This window comes from Bos javanicus, chromosome 17, assembly GCF_032452875.1.
Source record: "Bos javanicus breed banteng chromosome 17, ARS-OSU_banteng_1.0, whole genome shotgun sequence".
In the NCBI taxonomy this organism is placed as follows: domain Eukaryota; kingdom Metazoa; phylum Chordata; class Mammalia; order Artiodactyla; family Bovidae; genus Bos; species Bos javanicus.
In genome coordinates this window covers 35,233,033-35,252,881 of record NC_083884.1, presented here as the reverse complement: position 1 = coordinate 35,252,881, position 19,849 = coordinate 35,233,033, and the positions used below count along the sequence as shown (strand labels likewise).

General features: G+C 37.4%; 1 protein-coding gene and 1 non-coding gene across 7 annotated transcripts in view; both read left to right on the top strand.

Moving 5' to 3' along the window:
• Positions 1 to 19,849, top strand: part of AFG2A (AFG2 AAA ATPase homolog A) — a 323,918-nt gene that overhangs the window by 47,179 nt on the left and 256,890 nt on the right. The gene's annotated exons all lie outside the window — the stretch shown is intronic.
• On the top strand, positions 2,361 to 2,489 carry LOC133229290 (small nucleolar RNA SNORA11). The gene has a single exon (XR_009730524.1). It is a non-coding gene; the product is annotated as a small nucleolar RNA SNORA11 (small nucleolar RNA).

Sequence of the window (19,849 nt, the reverse complement as noted above, 5' to 3'; positions counted from 1 at the left end):
ATAGATAGTGATCCCTTTGATGAATCTGGGCAAAGTTAATTGAAAATCGTGTAAAAAGGATTCACCATTCTAGATGTGGGTATGCCATTAAAAACATTCATGATTCACAGAAAGAGGTCAAAATACCACCATTCCCATCATCAAAATACCACAGGAGTTTGGAAGAAGTTGATTCCAACCCTTGTGGATGACTTTGAGCTTTTCAAGACTTCAGTGGAGGAAGTAACTGCAGATATGGCAGAAATAGCAAGAAAACTGGAATTCGAAATGGAGCCTTAAGATGTGACTGAATTGCTGCAATCTCATGATAAAACTTGAATGAATGAGGAATTGCTTCTTCTGGATGAGCAAAAAAAAAATGGTTCCTTAAGATGGAATTGACCCCTAGTGAAGATGCTCTGAAGATTGTTGAAATGACAACAAAGAATTTAGAACATTACCTAAACTTAGTTGATAAAGCAGTGGCAGGGTTTGAGAAGATTGACTTCAGTTTTGAAATTCTACTGTAGTTAAAAATGTAAACAAACATTGCATACTACAGAGAATTTGTTTATGAAAGGAAGAGTTGATTGATGTGACACACTTCACTGTTGTCTTAAGAAATTGCCATAGCAACCCCAGCCTTCAGCAACCACCACCCTGGTCAGTCAGCAGTCATCAGCATCAAGGCAGGACTCTCCCAACAGTAAAAGATTTTGACTCATGGAGTGCTCAGATGATGATTAACCTTTTTTAGCAATAAAGTATTTTGTAGTTAAGGTATGTACATTTTTTAAGGCATAATACCATTGCACTCTCAATGGACTACAGTATAGTGTACACATAACTTTCATATGCACTGGGAAACAAAAAGATCTGTGTAACTCACTCTATTGCTATATTCACTTTATTGAGGTGGTCTTGAACCAAACCAATGTTATCTCTGAAGAATGCCTATAAATACTTGATGTGTTGTGCTTAGTCACTCAGTTGTGGCCGCCTCTTTGCAACCCCATAAACTGTAGCCCACCAAGCTCCTCTGTCTATAGCAATTCTCCAAGCAATAATTCTGGAGTGGGTTGCCATCCCTCCTCCAGGTGAGGTGAAGTGAGAGTCACTGTCGTGTCAGACTTTGCAACCCCATGGACTATATGTATGTATATATTGCTGCTGCTGCCAAGTCGCTTCAGTCGTGTCTGACTCTGTGTAACCCCATAGATGGCAGCCCACCAGGCTCCTCTGTCCCTGGGATTCTCCAGACAAGAATGCTGGAGTGGGTTGCCGTTTCCTTCTCCAATACATGAAAGTCAAAAGTGAAAGTGAAGTCTCTCAGTCGTGCCCGACTCTTAGCGACCCCATGGACTGCAGCTTACCAGGCTCCTCCATCCATGGGATTTTCCAGGCAAGTGTACTGGAGTGGGTTGCCATTGCCTTTTCCATGATACATATATAGTCCCTGAAATTCTCCAGGCCAGAATATTGGAGTGGGTGGCCTTTCTCTTCTCCAGAGGATCTTCCAAACCCAGGGATCAAACCCAGGTCTCCTGCACTGTGAACTGATTCTTTACCAGCTGAGCCACCAGGGAAGCCCAAGAATACTGGAGTGGGTAGCCTATCCCTTCTCCAGTGAATCTTCCCATCCCAGGAATTGAACCTGGGATCTTCCCAATCCAGGGATCAAACCCAGGTCTCCCTTATTGCATGTGGATTCTTTACCAGCTGAGCCCCCAGGGAAGACCAAATACTTGATGAGTGTTTGCTAAAAACAGTTTTTCATTTACTGTAAAGGAAATCATTGGTAGGGTTAATGTGGTTCTTTTGTGGTACCACTTCTTCATTTCACCTTGTACAGATATGGAGCAATTACACATTCATCTGATCTTGCCCTTTTAGTTCATCGGTCCCAACTGTCTTAAAAGCCATTAGCATAACGACTTATTGATAATCTCTAAAATGAAGTCTTAAGCTCTTTAGCTTATTCGTAACCTGACTTGTGCCTTCTTCACTTTCATCTTACATTGTTCTATTCAACCATTTTGTATTTTTGCACATTGTCCCTTACCTGAAAAATTTCTGACCTCTGTTACTAAAGATCTTGTAATTTGATTCCTAATATACACATGCAAATCTTACACATATATGCCTGTGGTTCTTTTGTCTTATTCATCTTTATATCCCCTCTGTTTGGCAAATAGTACCAACTAAATTTTATTGAATAACTGAATATTTTGTGAAGCGTTTTGGCTCATAGTGTTTCTTATTTTTCAGAAATACTTATTTTGCCTTTTTGTATAAAAATACATGTAAATATATTTAGTAGCAGCTTTATTGAGATATACTTCATGTATGAATCATTCGCTTATTTAAAGGGTACAGTTAGCGTGGTGTGCTCAGAGCAGGGGGCCTGAAGAAATGGCTCACTGTTTACAACACACCCAACAGGAATCTGGGTTCATTGTGACAGGAGACACAAAATGTCTGGCCTTTCCATGAACAAGTACCCAACACATGTCCCCCTGCACCTCCATGTGGCTTCGGGACAGGACCAGTGAGACAGGGCTCAACATTGGAAGAAAAAGTATTTAGTGGGGAAGCTTGCTACCTAGAGCTTGTCCAGTCCACACGTGGGTGGGCCATGATTAATCTTATAAAGTCTTTGAACCTCTCTTTTCAAGGAGAAATAAAGAAAGAAAAAGAGATTCCAACTATATGCCATTCTGGAAAAGGCAAAACTGTGGAGACAGTAAAAAGATCAGTGGTTGTCAGGAGTTTGTGGAGAGATGAATATACACGGTACAGAAGTTTTTATGAGCAGTGAAAATACTTTGAATGGCTTTATAACGATGGATACATGTCATTATGTGTGTGTGCTAAATTGCTTCAGTTGTCCGACTCTTTGCGACCCCATGGACTATAGCCCACCAGGCTCCTCTGTCCATGGGATTCTTCAGGTGGAATACTGGGGTGGGTTGTCATGCTCTTCTCCAGGGGATCTTCCTGACCCAGGGATCAAACCCATGTCTCTTCAGTCTCCTGCCTTTGCAGCTGGGTCCTTTAGCACTAGCACAACCTGGGAAGCTCACATGTCATTACACTTCTGTCTAAATACATAGAACGTGCACTGCTATTCTCCTCATAAAAGTGAACTCTGAGTGAATGAGGACCTTGGTGATTATGAAGTGTCAATGCTGTTCATTCTTGGTTTAAAAAGAAAGAAAGAAAAGAGTACCATTTTTAATAATGGTTATGCCTGTGAGGGAGGGGGTATATGAGGAATTTCTGTACCTTGTCAATTTTGTTGTAAACCTAAAACTGCGTAGAAAAAAAAAGAGTCCCCCCCCACCCAAATTACACTCACTGTAGACATTTTTGGCAGAACTTTCATTTCACTTTAATATATGTATAGATATTATATATATGTGTGTGTGTTTGTTGGATTGTGGTGTAAAATGTATATTTTAGATCTGAAAAGTTTGTAGGCCACTGTAGTTATTTATTTTGGCAAATAAAAACAAATTAACCTCAAAAAAAGGTACAATTCAAAAAAAGGGTCTAGTATATGCAGGAGTTGTACAGCTATAATTACATTAATTTTAGAACATTTTCATCATCCCAGAAGGAAACTCTGTACACTTTTCCCATCGTCTCCCAACCTGTCCATTCCGTCAGCCTTAGGCAAGCACATACCAATTTTATGTCTCTAGATTTGCTGTTTCTAGACATTTCATGTAAATTAGATCATAAAATATGTGGTTCTTTGTGGCTGACTTCTTTCATTTAACATAAAATTTTCAAGGTTCATCCGTGTTGTGTCATATATCACTGCTTCATTCCTTCTTACTGCCAAATAACATTCTATTGCATGAATATTACATATTTGATTATCCATTCCTTAGTTGATAGACATTAGGATTCTGTTTACATTTTGGCTCTCATGAATAAAGCTGCTAAGAACATTCAAACATTCATGAACAAATTTTTGTTTGAATACCTGTTTCCTTTTTTTTTTTTTTTACTTAATTTAATTGCTGGATAATTACTTTATAATATGATGGGTTTTGCCATACATCAACATGTATATATGTATCCTCCCCATCCTGAATCCCCCACCCACCTCTCTCCCCACCCTATCCCTCTGGCTTGTACCAGAGCACTGGCTTTGGGTGCCTTGCTTCATGAATTGAACTCTCACTGGTCATCTGTTTTGCATATTGTAGCGTACATGTTTGTTTCAATGCTGTTCTCTCAAATCACCCCACCCTCACCTTCTGCTGAGTCCAAAAGTCTGTTCTTAAACATCTGTGTCTGTTTTGCTGCCCTGCATTTAAGATTGTTGGTACCATCTTTATAAATTCCGTATGTATGTGTTAATATACAGTATTTATATTTCTCTGTTGGACTTACTTCACTGTATAATAGGCTCCAGGTTCATCACCTCATTAGAACGTACTCAAATGTGTTCTTTTCATAGCTGAGTAATATTCCATTGTTTATATATATCACAACTTCCTTATGCATTCATCTACTGGTGGACGTCTAGGTTGCTTCCCTGTTCTAGCTATTGTAAATAGTGCTGCAGTGAACATTGGGGTACATTGGTCTCTTTGAATTCTGGTTTCCTTGGGGTGTATGCCCAGCAGTGGGATTGCTGTATCTTGGTTTCAGTTCTTTGGGGTATATATCAAGTAGCGTTGTTGCTAGGTCCTTGGTAACCGCTTGTTTAACCTTTTGAAGAGCTGCCAAGCAGTTTTTTGAAGTGGTTGCACCATTTTACATCCTCAGCAGCAGTGTATGCATCTTTTGTATCTTTTGAGTGTAGCTATCCTAGTGGGTGTGAAATGGTATCTCATTGTAATTTTGATTTATATTTTCTTTGTGGCTAGTGATGTTGCAAAGCTTTTCATTTGTATATTGACCATTTGTATGTGTTTTCTTTAGCAAAATGTCTACTCAGGTTTTTTGCTCTTTTTAAAATGTTTTTATTATTGATTTTATTAATATATGCAATTTATTTTATTGATTTTGATATTGATCAATTGATATTGATTTTATTAATATATACAATTGAGTTGTATATATACTAGATCAGATCAGATCAGATCAGTCGCTCAGTTGTGTCTGACTCTTTGCGACCCCATGAATCGCAGCACGCCAGGCCTCCCTGTCCATCACCAACTCCCGGCGTTCACTCAGACTCACATCCATCGAGTCAGTGATGCCATCCAGCCATCTCATCCTCTGTCATCCCCTTCTCCTCCTGCCCCCAATCCCTCCCAGCATCAGAGTCTTTTCCAATAAGTCAACTCTTCGCATGAGGTGGCCAAAGTACTGGAGTTTCAGCTTTAGCATCATTCCCTCCAAAGAAATCCCAGGGCTAATCTCCTTCAGAATGGACTGGTTGGATCTCCTTGCAGTCCAAGGGACTCTCAAGAGTCTTCTCCAACACCACAGTTCAAAAGCATCAATTCTTTGGTGCTCAGCCTTCTTCACAGTCCAACTCTCACATCCGTACATGACCACAGGAAAAACCATAGCCTTGACTAGACGAACCTTTGTTGGCAAAGTAATGTCTCTGCTTTTGAATATGCTATCTAGGTTGGTCATAACTTTCCTTCCAAAGAGTAAGCGTCTTTTAATTTCATGGCTGCAGTCAGCATCTGTAGTGATTCTGGAGCCCAGAAAAATAAAGTCTGACACTGCTTCCACTGTTTCCCCATAGATACAAGCCCTTTATTAGATATCTGCTATCAGGTGGCACAGTGGTAAAGAATCCACCTGCCAATGCAGGTGATACAGGTTTGATCCCTGGTCCAGAAGATCGAGAAGAAATGGCAACCCATTTCTGTCTTGACTGAAAAACTTCATGGACAAAGGAGCCTGGTGGGCTACAGTTCATAGGGTCTCAGAGAGTCAGACACAAGTGAGTACTCACACGTCAGATGTATGTGATTTGCAAATATTTTCTCCCATTCAGTGAGATACCTCTTCTTGATAATGTTCTTTGCAGCATTAAAGTTTTTAATTTTGAGAAAGTCCAGTCTCTCTCTTTTTTCTTTTGTTGTGTGTAGTTTTGATACCACGTTTGAAAAAGTATTGCCAAATTGAAGGTCAGGAGGATTTACCATATATTCTATTTTGAGAGTTTATACTTTTAGCATGCACATTTAGGTCTTTGGTTAATTTTTTTTTCCCTCCTGAGTATGTTTAACTCTGCTCCTTTACATGTAACCATGCTGCTGCTGCTAAGTCACTTCAGTCGTGTCCGACTCTGTGTGACCCCATAGATGGCAGCCCACCAGGCTCCCCCGTCCCTGGAATTCTCCGCAAGAACACTGCAGTGGTTTGCCATTTCCTTCTCCAGTGCATGAAAGTGAAAAGTGAAAGTGAAGTCACTCAGTTGTGTCCGACTCTTAGGGACCGCATGGATTGCAGCCTACCAGGCTCCTCTGTCCATGGGATATTCCAGGCAAGAGTACTGGAGTGGGGTACCATTGCCTTCTCTGACATGTAACCCATAGGACTATAGAAATTCTAACTGTAGCTTGGAGTTATAACCATATGTGGAAAAAGATTTGTTGTGGTTTTTTTTAAACTGTGGTAAAATGTGCAAAATATGAATTTTACCATTTTCACCAGTCTAAAGTGTGTAATTTGTGGCATTAGGCATATTCCCATTGCTGTGCATCCATCACCACCATTCGTCTTTAGAACTCTTCCTCTTCCTGCACAGAAGCTCTGTACCCATTAGAGAGTGACTCTTTGTTTCCTCCCTCACTATTAAGTATGATGTTGGACTTGTTTTTTCTTTTTTTTTCTTTTAAAGAGTCCTTTACTAAGTTCCTTTCTATTTCTAGTTTGCTGAGAGGTTTTTTTTTTTTTTTTAAATCATGAATGGATGTTGAATACTCTTGAATGCTTTCTCTGCTTCTATTGAAAAGCTCATATGGTTTTTCTTAGTCTGTCAATACAACAGATTACATTGAGGTTTTTTTTTCACATTGAATTGTTCTTTTATTCCTGGATGAACTCCACTCTGCTGTGATATAGTATCCTTTTTATATATTACTGGATTCTATTTGCTAACATTTTGTTGAGAATTTTTGTTGAGAATATCTTCATGGGAGATGTTGGTGTGTAATTTTCTTATAATGTTTTTGTCTGGTTTTGGTATTAGGATAATGCTGGTATTATAGTGAGTTGGAAATGTTCTCTACTCACTTATATGTTGGAAGAAATTATGTAGAATTCGTATTGTTTCTCCCTTGAATGGTCTCTATTGAAACCATTTGGTCCTATTATTTTCTTTATTTGGAGGGATTAGGTTTTATTTAATTTTTTAGTAAACCTAAGATTATTCAGGTTATCTGTTTTTTATCTTGAGTGAGTTTTGATAGTTTGTATCTTTTAAAAAATTGGTTGATTTTGCCTTAATTTTCTGATTTAGGGACATATAGTTGTTTATCGTCTTCCTTATTATCTCTTAACTGTCTGTGGGATCAGTAGTGATATTTTGTCTTTCATTTCTGATACTGGTAATTTATGTCTTCTTTTTTTTATCACAATCAGTCTGCCTGGGGGTCTAGTGATTTTATTGAATTTTTTTCCCAGTTACCAGCTTTTTATTTTATTTTTCCGATTTTGATTTCATTATTTCTGTACTCATTATTTTCTTTTCCATCTGCATTAGGCTTAATTTGCTCTTCTTCCTTTAGTGTGAGGTGGGAGCTGTGGTTAATGAACTTCTGTCTCTTCTAGGTCAGTGTTCAATGCTGTAAATGATCATTAGGCATTGTTTTAGCTGCATCCCTCATATTTGATGTGTTGTACTTTCATTTCCATTAGTTTAAAATATTTTTTATTTCCCTTGAAACATCTTTAACTTAATATGGTCTACTTTTAAGTGAAAATGTATCACATGCAAGAATCTTTAAACAGTCTACTTGTATTGCTCCCCTCCTGGCCTTTGTGCTATTGTCATATATTTTACTTTGAGTTCAGTTCAGTCGCTCAGCCAAGTCTGACTCTTTGCAACCTCATGGACTGCAGCATGCCAGGCCTACCCCTGTCTATCACCAACTCCTGGAGTTTACTTAAACTCATGTCCGTTGAATCAGTGATGCCATCCAACCATCTCATGCTCTGTCGTCCCCTTCTCCTCCTGCCTTCGCTCTTTGCCAGCATCAGGGTCTTTTTAAATGAGTCAGTTCTTCGCAACAGGTGGCCAAAGGATTGGAGTTTCAGCTTCAGCATCAGTCCTTCCAGTGAATATTCAGGACTGATTTCCTTTAGGATTGACTGGTTGGATCTCCTTGTCTTCAAGGGACTCTGAAGAGTCTTTTCCAAAACCACAGTTCAAAAGCATCAGTTCTTCAGCACTCAGCTTTCTTTATAGTCCAACTCTCACATCCATATATGACTACTGGAAAAACCATGGCTTTGACTGGATGGACTTTTGTTGGCAAAGTAATGTCTCTGCTTTTTAATATGCTGTCTAGGTTGGTCATAGCTTTTCTTCTAAGAAGCGAGTGTCATTTAATTTCATTGTGGCAGTCACCATCTGCAGTGATTTTGGAGCCCCCAAAAATAAAGTCTCTCACTGTTTCCCCATCTATTTGCCATGAAGTAATAGGACCAGCTATTTGTAAGGCCTCCCCAGACAGCCATTTTGCTTTTTTGCATTTTTTTCTATGGGAATGATCTTGATCCCTGTCTCCTGTACAATGTCATGAACCTCATTCCATAGTTCATCAGGCACTCTATCTATCAGATCTAGGCCCTTAAATCTATTTCTTACTTCCACTGTATAATCATAAGGATTTGATTTAGGTCATACCTGAATGGTCTAGTGGTTTTCCCTACTTTCTTCAATTTAAGTCTGAATTTGGCAATAAGGAGTTTATGGTCTGAGCCACAGTCAACTCCCGGGCTTGTTTTTGCTGACTGTATAGAGCTTCTCCATCTTTGGCTGCAAAGAATATAATCAGTCTGATTTCGGTGTTGACCATCTGGTGATGTCCATGTATGGAGTCTTCTCTTGTGTTGTTGGAAGAGGGTGTTTGTTATGACCAGTGCATTTTCTTGGCAAAACTCTATTAGTCTTTGCCCTGCTTCATTCCGTATTCCAAGGCCAAATTTGCCTGTTACTCCAGGTGTTTCTTGACTTCCTACTTTTGAATTCCAGTCCCCTATAATGAAAAGGACATCTTTTTTGGAGGGAAAGTTATGACCAACCTAGATAGCATATTGAAAAGCAGAGACATTACTTTGCCAACAAAGGTCCGTCTAGTCAAGGCTGTGGTTTTTCCAGTAGTCATGTATGGATGTGAGAGTTGGACTATAAAGAAAGCTGAGTGCCGAAGAATTGATGCCTTTGATCTGTGGTGTTGGAGAAGACTTGAGAGTCCTTTGGACTGCAAGGAGATCCAACCAGTCCATCCTAAAGATCAGTCCTGAGTGTTCATTGGAAGGACTGATGTTGAAGCTGAAACTCCAATACTTTGGCAACCTGATGCGAAGAGCTGACTCATTTTAAAAGACTCTGATGGTAGGAAATATTGAGGACAGGAGGAGAAGGGGCTGACGAGGATAAGATGATTAGATGGCATCACCGACTCAATGGACATGGTAAACTCTGGGAGTTTGTGATGGACAGGGAGGCCTGGTGTGCTGCAGTTCATGGGGTCGCAAAGGGTTGGACACAACTGAGAAACTGAACTGAACTGAACTGGAGCATCCCTTTAGCCAGTCTTGGCAGGAGAAGATTTTTCTCTACGTGTATGCAAACATTTTTATTATCAGGCAACCATCAAAAGAGATCAGAAGAAATGGTCTGAATTTATGACCCAAAAGATCATAAATTTGGACAGATCTGGGCTAGAAAATGTCTTGCAAAACATATGTATGGCCCAACACTTTTACATGTTGGCAACATTTTTGACTACTTCTGACTACATGTGTTGGTTAATTCCTAACTCCCTAAATTTCTATTTTTCCCATCTCACCTCCTACAGTCTATTTCCCTGTCATTTCTACTCCTCTGCCACTTTTTTTTAATATAGCACAAATGAAATGTACATCTGCTCATTTATTTATTCCCATACCAAACATTGAGCATCTATACTGTACAGACACTGTGTTAGGAAGGTCCTAGTGATAGATACATACATAACAAAAGAACCCTTCTGTTTGGTTATTATTCACTCATATCACAGATGCCCAAAGAAGAATAATCTCAACAAAACTTTAAAAAAAATCTTTGCTATTTGAAACTTTTCTGGGCCTTTTATATGATTTCTTTTAGTTTGGGGGCATTTGGTCATACATTACATGTGGCTGATTTAAAATTCACTTGAGAAACTTTGTGTACATGTGCTTCTTTGGTCCCAGGGCTAGGGGCCCAATCAGTAGAAGTCCCAGTCTTTTCCTACTGTTCCTGTATGTTTCATGTATTTTATCCATATTCTTTTATCTTTTCCCTATTGTGCTATGCCATAGTAAGAATGACAGAGGTTAGTAAGTTTCCTTAAATAATCAAAGAATTTTTTGCTGAATGCAGTTAAATTATTCAAGGAATTTGGTAAATTAGGAAAAACATAAAATATTTTAATGAGACATGAAGAATTTTCTAAATGAAACTTTGTCATTTTCATGATGTGAGTTTCATTTTTTTAAAAAAGAATATTGCTGCAATTGGATTTTTTTTTCTTGTTAAGTTTCCATTTTTTTTTTTTTGGTGAGACTTTTCATTGTTTATCAGACAAAAGTAAGTTGTTTTTTAAAAGCTCATTTTGGAAATGGTTAACCATTTTTAAGTTGAACTAGGGCATAAAGTTTTGATCTAAGGGGGACTTATTTACATACTTATTATATTTGTAAGTTTGACTTCAGTATAGCCAGCTCTCTGAGCACAGCTCATAGTAGACTCATTAAAGTGTGATTGTAATGTAAATGATGTTTTAGAAATTGAACTCAAGTTTTAATATAACCACTTAACTGATCAAGAAATCTATAGTTTGAAATTTGGTTACAGTATTTGCCTTAAAGTTGATCCTTATTGCCATGGATTTTGGAATATCTTTTTATTTACTGGCATAGTTCCTTTCTTCTTTACCTTAATGTTTTCCTTTATTAATTAGAATTAGAGAACCATCTGGCTCCCATAACTTTTATGTTTCAATGAGATTCTCAAATGTGATTTACTCAACAACAAAATCACTCAGATTGGTAGCAGTTTGCAATTATTAGCAAAGTTCTGATGTACAGTTCCTTATATTCTTTCTCATCTACTATTTTTTAGCAGTTCTTTCCTGTGAAACTGTTAGGTATTTCAACCTAGCAACCTTATGCAAAATGGAAGCAGGAAAAGGGGAAAAGCTGAGTTAAGAGAGAAAAGAGAAGGAGAAAAACACTGCATGCTCAGCCCTTTCCACCACCCTGTGCAAGGTCTTTCTCCGTATTTTTATTTGCCTTATGCTCCACTCGCCTTTTACTTTTCAGAGTCCTCATGTAGTTGGGTTTTGTATTTTGTCTGAAATTCGTATTTTTAATCAGTGGGGTTGGGAGACAGACAGAGGCTATATATGGTTTATGGTACTATAGTGGAACTGGAACTTAGACTTGTCTTTTAAGAAACCTCAAAAGAACATTCATTTGTTTGTTTATTTATTTAAAATTTTTTATTGGGGTATAGTTGCTTTACTCAGTCCTGTCTGACTCTGTGACTCCATGGACCATACAGTCCATGGAATTCTCTAGGCCAGAATACTGGAGTGGGTAGCCTTTCTCTTCTCCAGAGGATCTTTCCAACTCAGGGATCAAACCCAGGTCTCCTGCATTACACATGGATTCTTTACCAGATGAGCCACAAGGGAAGCCCCCACAATGTTGGTTAGTTTTTGCTCTACAGCAAAGCGAATCAGTTATACATATAACCAGTCTTTTTTAGATTTTCTTCCCATTTAGGTCACCAGAGATCATTGAGTAGAGTTCCCTGTGATATACAATAGGTTCTCATACACAGTAATGTATATATGTCAATCCCAGACTCCCAGTTTGCACCAGCCCCCTTCTTCCTTTGAAAACCATAGGTTTGTTTTCTACATCTGTGACTCTATTTTTGCTTGTAAATAGGTTCATCTATACCATTTTTCTAGATTCCATATATGAACGATATTACACAGTATTTGTTTTTCTCTTTCTGACTTACTTCATTCTGTACGTCAATCTCTAGGTCCATCTACATGTCTGCAAATGGCACTGTTTCTTTCCTTTTTATGGCTGAGTGATATTTCATTGTACATATGTACCACATCTTTTCTATCTGTCCTTCTTTCAGTGGTCATTTAGGTTCCTTCCATGTCCTGTTCATTGTAATAATGCTGCAATGAACATCAGGGTGCATACATCCTTTCGAATTACAGTTTTCTCCAAATATATGTCTAGGAGTGGGATTGCTGGGTCAGATGGTAGCTCTATGAATATTTTTAGTTTTTTGCTGTTTTCCATAGTGGTTGTACCAATTTTACATTTCCGCCAACAGTGTAAGATGGTTATCTTTTCTTCACATCCTCTCCAGCATTTATCCTTTGTAGATTTTTTGATGATGGCCATTTTGACTAGTGTGAAGTGATATCTCATTGTAGTTTTGATTTGCATTTCTATAATAATTAGTGATGTTGAACCTCTTTTCATGTGTTTGTTGGCCATCTGTCTTCTTTGGTGAAATGTCTATTTCGGTCTTCCACCCATTTTTGGATTGGGTCTTTGTTTTTTTTTAATACTGAACTGCATGAATTGTCTGTGTATTTTGGAGATTAATCCCTTATCAGTTGCTTCGTTTGCAGATGTTTTCTCCCGTTCTGACAGTTGTCAGTTGTCTTTTCATTTTATTTTAGAATTATTTTTTAAAGCAGGAGGAAAAGTATTTTGTCTTTTCACCATATAAAGCTAATGACTTTCACTTATTTTTACTTTGATGTAAGAATACTTTTTAAACACTGCTTCCTAAATTTGATTTGTCTTCATTAAAGAAGCATCTGGAACTTTTTTTTTTTTTTGAATCTTGGAAGTTGGTTTTCTAAGCTTATCTTTCTGCATTATGTAGTATCCCTAGTTATTTGGTATATTTATGATTTCTTATCAAATTAAATGTATCTTAAATACTTGAATTGTCAAGAAGCTGGTGTATGACACAGCAGAGAATTTGGAACAGGTGCCAACCCACTTGCTAGTGCCTGTCCTTACGTCGGGACTTGTTAGTGTACAAGAACAAAGTGAAAAGCACTCTTTGTTGCCATATATTCTATAAAAATTAACACTTTCAAAAGAATTTTTGTTCCTGGCAGTGTAATACTTGGCACATAGCAAATAAGAGAATCTTGACTAACAGGTATATAAGGACACTGTCAGCCCCATATAAGGACACTGTCAGCCCCTCTGGAGCTACTGAATCCCTCTTTCATAGTCATTTTTCTTGTTCCTTAATTTTTATTTTGTCCTCTTGGAAGTTGTCTGTAAAAGTTTTTATGTTTTGTTTTGTTTTAACCTGATCATTAAGTCTTCTGGCTTCTGTAGGTGTGCAGTTTGAACTGAGTTTTTGTTTGTGCAGTTTGAATTGAGTTTTTGTTTTTTGGGTTTTTTTGGATTTGTGTCATTGTTGGATGCTTGTTCAGAAAGTACTTATTTGTACTTATTTGTGAGGGGCATTTCCCTTTGGGAAATTTATTTCACTGTTCTGTGCTTCTTTGACAGCTGTTCCTTCACTTCTAACTTTATTACTAATTTAAAACGTTATAAAACCATATGTGAGCAGCTGTTCACCATTTTCATCAGAACAAAATAAGAAAGAAAGGACCCAAATATTATCAGGAATGATTTAGGTTAGATTGTAAGAATAATTTTTTTGGTAGTTATGATATAGTGTAACTTATTTAAAAGACAGTTATAGAATTAAAAATGATTTTAAAGAGCATAAAATAGTATTTGTTGAAAGATGAAATACTGACTGAAGGAACGATAGCAAACCAGCTAGTTTTTGAATTCTTGTTCTGGAATTTTATAATTTCATGGTGTTTATTCTTCTCTTACAGACCTTTTTCCATTACTTTCTGTGCTTTAAGATTCTTCTATGCAATAGTATTCTAAAACCAATTTACATTTATTTTTAATAGGTTTCTTAGCTGTACAAAGACATTTATTTGGCATGCATTTGCTAAATAAAAATGCAAAACCTGTTTGCCTGTAGTTTAAGAAATGTGGTAATGTATTTTAAGAAAAATAATAGAAAAGTTATGGTAATTCAGTATTGTTTATGAAACTACAGATGTTATGGCTTGATTGTCCTTAGTCTTCTATCACTAGTCCTTCAAAATATTACTATTCAGACATTTAAAATAAAAATAATACTTATGTAGTGTTTATTAGTTACCACGTGCTAGGCAAAGTTCAGCTAATGAAATATATACTAAACTTTTTGATTCTCACAATAATCCTGAAACCTTAGGTTTTGTTGTCCCCTTATTATAGATGAGAAAGAAATTTACAGAGATTAAGTAAATTGGCCCAAGTGATACAGTAACTAGTGAAAGTGAAAGTCACTCAGTCCTGGCTGACTCTTTGCGACCCCATGGACTGTATAGTCCATGGAATTCTCCAGGCCAGAATACTGGAGTGGGTAGCCTTTCCCTTTTCCAGGGGATCTTCCCAACCCAGAGATCGAACCCAGGTCTCCCACATTGCAGCAGATTCTTTACCAGCTGAGCCATGAGGGAAGCCCAAGAATACTGGAGTGGGTAGCCTTTCCCTTCTCCAGGAATCGAACTGGGGTCTCCTGCATTGCAGGCGGATTCTTTACTGAGCTATGATGGAAGCCAGTAACTTCATACAAAATGAAGTGTATGAAGTTTTTAAAAAGTAGAATATAAAGTTCTGTTATATTATGCACAGGCACAGCCATTTGAAAGACTAGAAAGTACTACCCCACAATATTAAAAATGGTTCTTTTTAGGTGATGAGGTAACAGGTAATTCTTACATTGTCTTTCATAATTTCTTACAGGTTGTACTAGCTATAAGAGCTATAATACCTAACCTCATAAACATATGAGGTGGGAATTGGTATTATTACCTTCATATTCTAACACTTTGACATAAGTCTTTCTATATGCCACCTTTTCCAAATTTCTGTCCTCCTCATCTCACATATTTAAGAACGTTAACCTATTTTATTTTCTCAGTAGTTTTTGTATTATTTTGTGTGTAGACAGATGTTTTATGTCTTTAGTCAAAGACTATGTCTTTTAAGATACTTTCCTTATTCCTCTTTCTAGATTAAAAATATTTGAGGACATTATCTCATTTTCTTTTGTGCCCTTACACTAAGACAAGTTGAGCACAAAGAAGACATTAAAGTTTATTGAATTTATTTCCCTTGTAAATTCCCCAGTGCAACTGGAAACTAATTCCTTAATTTCCAAATGTATTTTTCTCTCTTTTAATGTAACTTTCTATTATACATTTCCCCAAGTCTGAATCCTGACTGTTAAGCTTGACTTGGTTTTCTTTTTTACATCTCCTCTCCAAATCTAATTAAGACTCATTGATTAGTCTTACTAAATAAAGTTAATATAATTTTAATCCTTTTTCCTCCATAGTAATGCAGATAACTATGGTCTCTTATAAGACTTGGTGTAGAAGCCTCTCCTCCCCATCTTCCCAGTTTTAATCCCCGCTCCACTTTATAACCACAGTGCTCTTCTGGAGATCTGATCACATCATTTTCCTTATTAAGTTGCTCTCCATTGCTCTCGGGATAAAGTATAAATTTTTTGATGTTTTATGAATCTTCAGTGTCTGATAGCTTCATATGTTGGCTGACTTCTCTTGTTTCTCTTCTCCTGGTCTCAATTCTAGCCACACTGAATTACCTTTATTTCACCTAATGTTTGATGCCTTTTTTTTTTTTTTTCTTCACACTTTCTCTTTTCCATGGCATTCGCTGTTATTTTCAGCTGGCTAATTTTCTGTTCATCAGATCCCACTTTATATGTCACTTATGAAAAGCTTTTCTTAACCATCCATTTAAACTCTGTGACTACCCTTTTAGCATATACCAGGCTTTATAGTAATTATATAACTATGGAAGTATGCCTTTTTAAGGAAATATTCCATCAAGTCAGAAACTCAGTATGGACAAGTATTATTTTGTCCCTAGGAACTAGCATAGTGTGAACAGGCATTTAAACAACATTTAATAGATTGATTGATGTTTTGCAGATGACTTTGCCTTCTATTTTCCTGAAAGGCTCGAGTTTCTGATGTAACTCCCTGCTTTCCTGCGAGTCTTAAACTTATCTTTATCTGTTTACTCTCCTTCCCTGTCATTGCTTGGGAGGATAAATACTTAACTGAAATATAAAATGGAAAACATAAGTGTGATAGAAATAGAGGAATATGAACTATCTTTCAAGAAGTTTAGCACTGAGAAAGATGGGGAAATAATAGTAGAAATAATATCAAAGTAAGGTTGCTTTGAAGCATAGGGAGAAATGGGAAATATTTGTAGACTGAGGAAAAAATACAGATTCATGTTGATGTATGGCAGAGGCCATCACAGTATTGTAAAGTAATTATGCTCCAATTTAAATAAATAATTTTTTTAATAATATAATTAAAGCAGGAATAGCGAGAGACAACTGGTGAAGCAAGAGACCCCAAACATCAGGAGATAGGAAGGGGACGGCTTTGTTTTATCTCAGGGCAATGGACCAGCACTTCAGTATAGACTACTAGGCCATGCAGTGGCCTTGGTGTTTTGGCCTATTGCATTTCCAGTGAACATTCAGTTTTCTGGTAAGAGCATCTTAGTTTTTCTTGAGAAACAAGCCTTCTCCAGCTTTTGGTCCAGCTGACACTGTTTGCTTCTACTCTCTGATCCGTAACTAAAGAGATTATTTTTATGCTATGGATTTCCTTATCTTTTATTTTGGTGATTTCCATGTGTGTTTCATGGAGGTGCTTCAGGAGTTTAATATCTGATATTGCGTTCTTTTAAATGATTCTTTTTAAAGATTTTTTGAAAGGCTGATTAAAACCAAAATATACTCAAATGTGTTAAATTATATCATATTGAAGATTATCAGATTATATTGCTAGTTATAGTTTCATATAAATCTGAGAAAACCATTTTTCTCACCATTTGTAAGCATACCATTGGATTTTGTTTTAAATGCTATTGATTAGGAAGGATTTGGTTCTATACTAACTTTTAAGAAAATTCTATCTGTATATGTGTGCTTTTGTAAATTTTTGTTATTCAGTCACCAGGTTGTGTCTGACTCTTAGCAACCGCATGAACTGCAGCACACCAGGCTTCCCTATCCTTCACTGTCTCCTTGAGTTTGCTCAGACTCATGTCCATTGAGTCACTAATGGTTAGCTCATCCTCTGTCGCCCCCTTGTCTTGCCCTCAGTCTTTCCCAGCATCAGGGTCTTTTCCAATGAGTTGGTTCTTTGCATCACGTAGCCAAAGTATTGGAAGTTCAGCTTCAGCACAGGTTCTTCCAATGAATATTCAAGGTTGATTTCCTTTAGGATTGAGTGGTTTGATCTCCTCATTCTCCAAGGGACTCTCAAGAGTCTTCTCCAGCACCACAGTTCTAAAGTGTCAATTATTTGGTGCTCAGCCTTCTTTATGGTCCAACTTTCACATCCATACATGAATACTGGAAAAACCATAGCTTTGACTATATGGACTTTTGTCAGCAAAGTGATGTCTCTGCTTTTTATACACTGTCTAGGTTTGTCAAAGCTATTCTTCTAAGGAGCAAGCATTCTGCTAAAGGTTTCCCTGGTGGCTCAGACAGTAAAGAATCTGCCTGCAACACAGGAGACCTGGGTTCCATCCCTGGGTCAGAAAGATCCCCTGGAGAAGGGAATGGCTACCCACTCCATTATTCTTGCCTGGAAAATTCCATGGACAGAAGAACTTGGCAGCCTACAGTTAATGGGGTTGCAAAGAGTCAAAGATGACTTGAGTGAATAACACTTTCATTTTTTGAAATATTCTTCTGGTATATTTGTATTCAAGGTATAACTCAAATAGGGTTCAAGGCATGTAATAGCTGCTCCTCATGGAGCATGTTCTCCAACAGAATGTGCTGTTCTCATTGCATAGGTACGATAATTGCCTAGTAACAACTGAATGGGTATCATGCAGCATCATATCATTTGAAGTCATAAAAGTTGCTTCTCTGACTTATGTGTTTATGATAGTTATAAACACAGCTCTTATCCATTAGATAACATATATACCCTCCCTCTCTATATGCATGTTTGCATGTGTGTATGCATGTATGTGTGTGCTGTGTGTACGTATATATGCCACTGCTGAAAGGGATAAAAATACAAACTACTGATTTAATTAAGCAACTGTCCAATAACCTCATTGCAGATCTACTGACCATTTCTTCTTAATTATCTCTACTTTCTGATCTGTAACTTTTTTGATAGTTGTTGACTACCATCAGCAACTCCCCGTCAGAGTAACAACTCTGCTGTATTCCTGCCTATAGCAGGCTTTGGCTACACAAATAATAGTTGCCGTCTGTGATAAACAGTCACTTGGATCCTAATGATGATAGCTACATGTTTTTAAGGTAGTAAGATCATGTGCACTAATCTTAGGTTTAATTTTAATTTTATTAATTGGTGAAATCAGAAATCAGTTAGGAAAAACAAAGACAAAGTAAAACCTAAGGCTGATGATGCTTCAGGGAGATATACACATATTCCTCATGCCTTTAAAATGGACGAACTGGTTGCAATAGCAAACTGGCGTTAAGATTGTTTTTCTTGTTCAGTCGTGCAGTCGTGTCCAACTCTTAGAGACCCCATGGACTGCAGCACACCAGGCTTCCCTGTCCTTCACTATCTCCCGGAGTTTGCTTAAACTCATGTCCATTGAATTGTTAATGACATTAGGTATTAAGAGACCTAAAATGTTCATGCCTTTTAATCTAGTAATCTCACTTCTTGAAATAAATCCCAAGAAAGCAATTTAGAAAACAAATAGTTAAATCTTATCTCAGTGTTATGGTCGATAATACAGAATTATCCTGGTTCTGTGTACAAAAAACAAAAACAACAGAATCCCCCCAAAAAAATGCAAATTTATTTGGAAAAAATAATCTTTACCTGATAGTAACAAACAAAACCTATCTCTTTTTTGTGTTTGTATCAATAGATTACTTGTTTTCTCACTTTTCTTCTTCTTTTCCTCTTTCCTCTTCAATGTAGGTAGCATCCATCAACCTTCCTTTTACTTACATCTCTCTTCTCATGGTTGGCAATTTTAGTTGATCTCATGGTTTCTATTGTTTGTATGAGGATAACTCTGAAATCCAAAATTTCAACCCTATTATCTTTCCAGAGTTCCATTTGTGACACATATTCGACTCCATGTGTGATGTGTATTCAATTGTTAATATATGCAACTCTGTATATCCCCCCAAAAGTCTTACTTTCTCTCCTACCAATCATTTTTACTGTGGTCTATATTCTTACCAATCCATCTTGAAATCTTTAGCTTCACATTCTCCTTCTGTCTTCCACTGCCTTCATAATCCTCAGCTGTAGACCTGCAGTATTTTTCTGGTGTGTCTTCATCATCTCCATGTGATTACTGTAGTTCAGGCTTGCCTTTTTTTGGTGGGGGGTAGGGTGCTTCCCTTTTCATACTGTTCATACTGTTCATGGGGTTCTCAAGGCAAGAATACTGAAGGGGTTTGCCATTCCCATCTCCAGTGGACCACATTCTGTCAGATCTCTCCACCATGACCCGCCCGTCTTGGGTGGCCCCACAGGCGTGGCTTAGT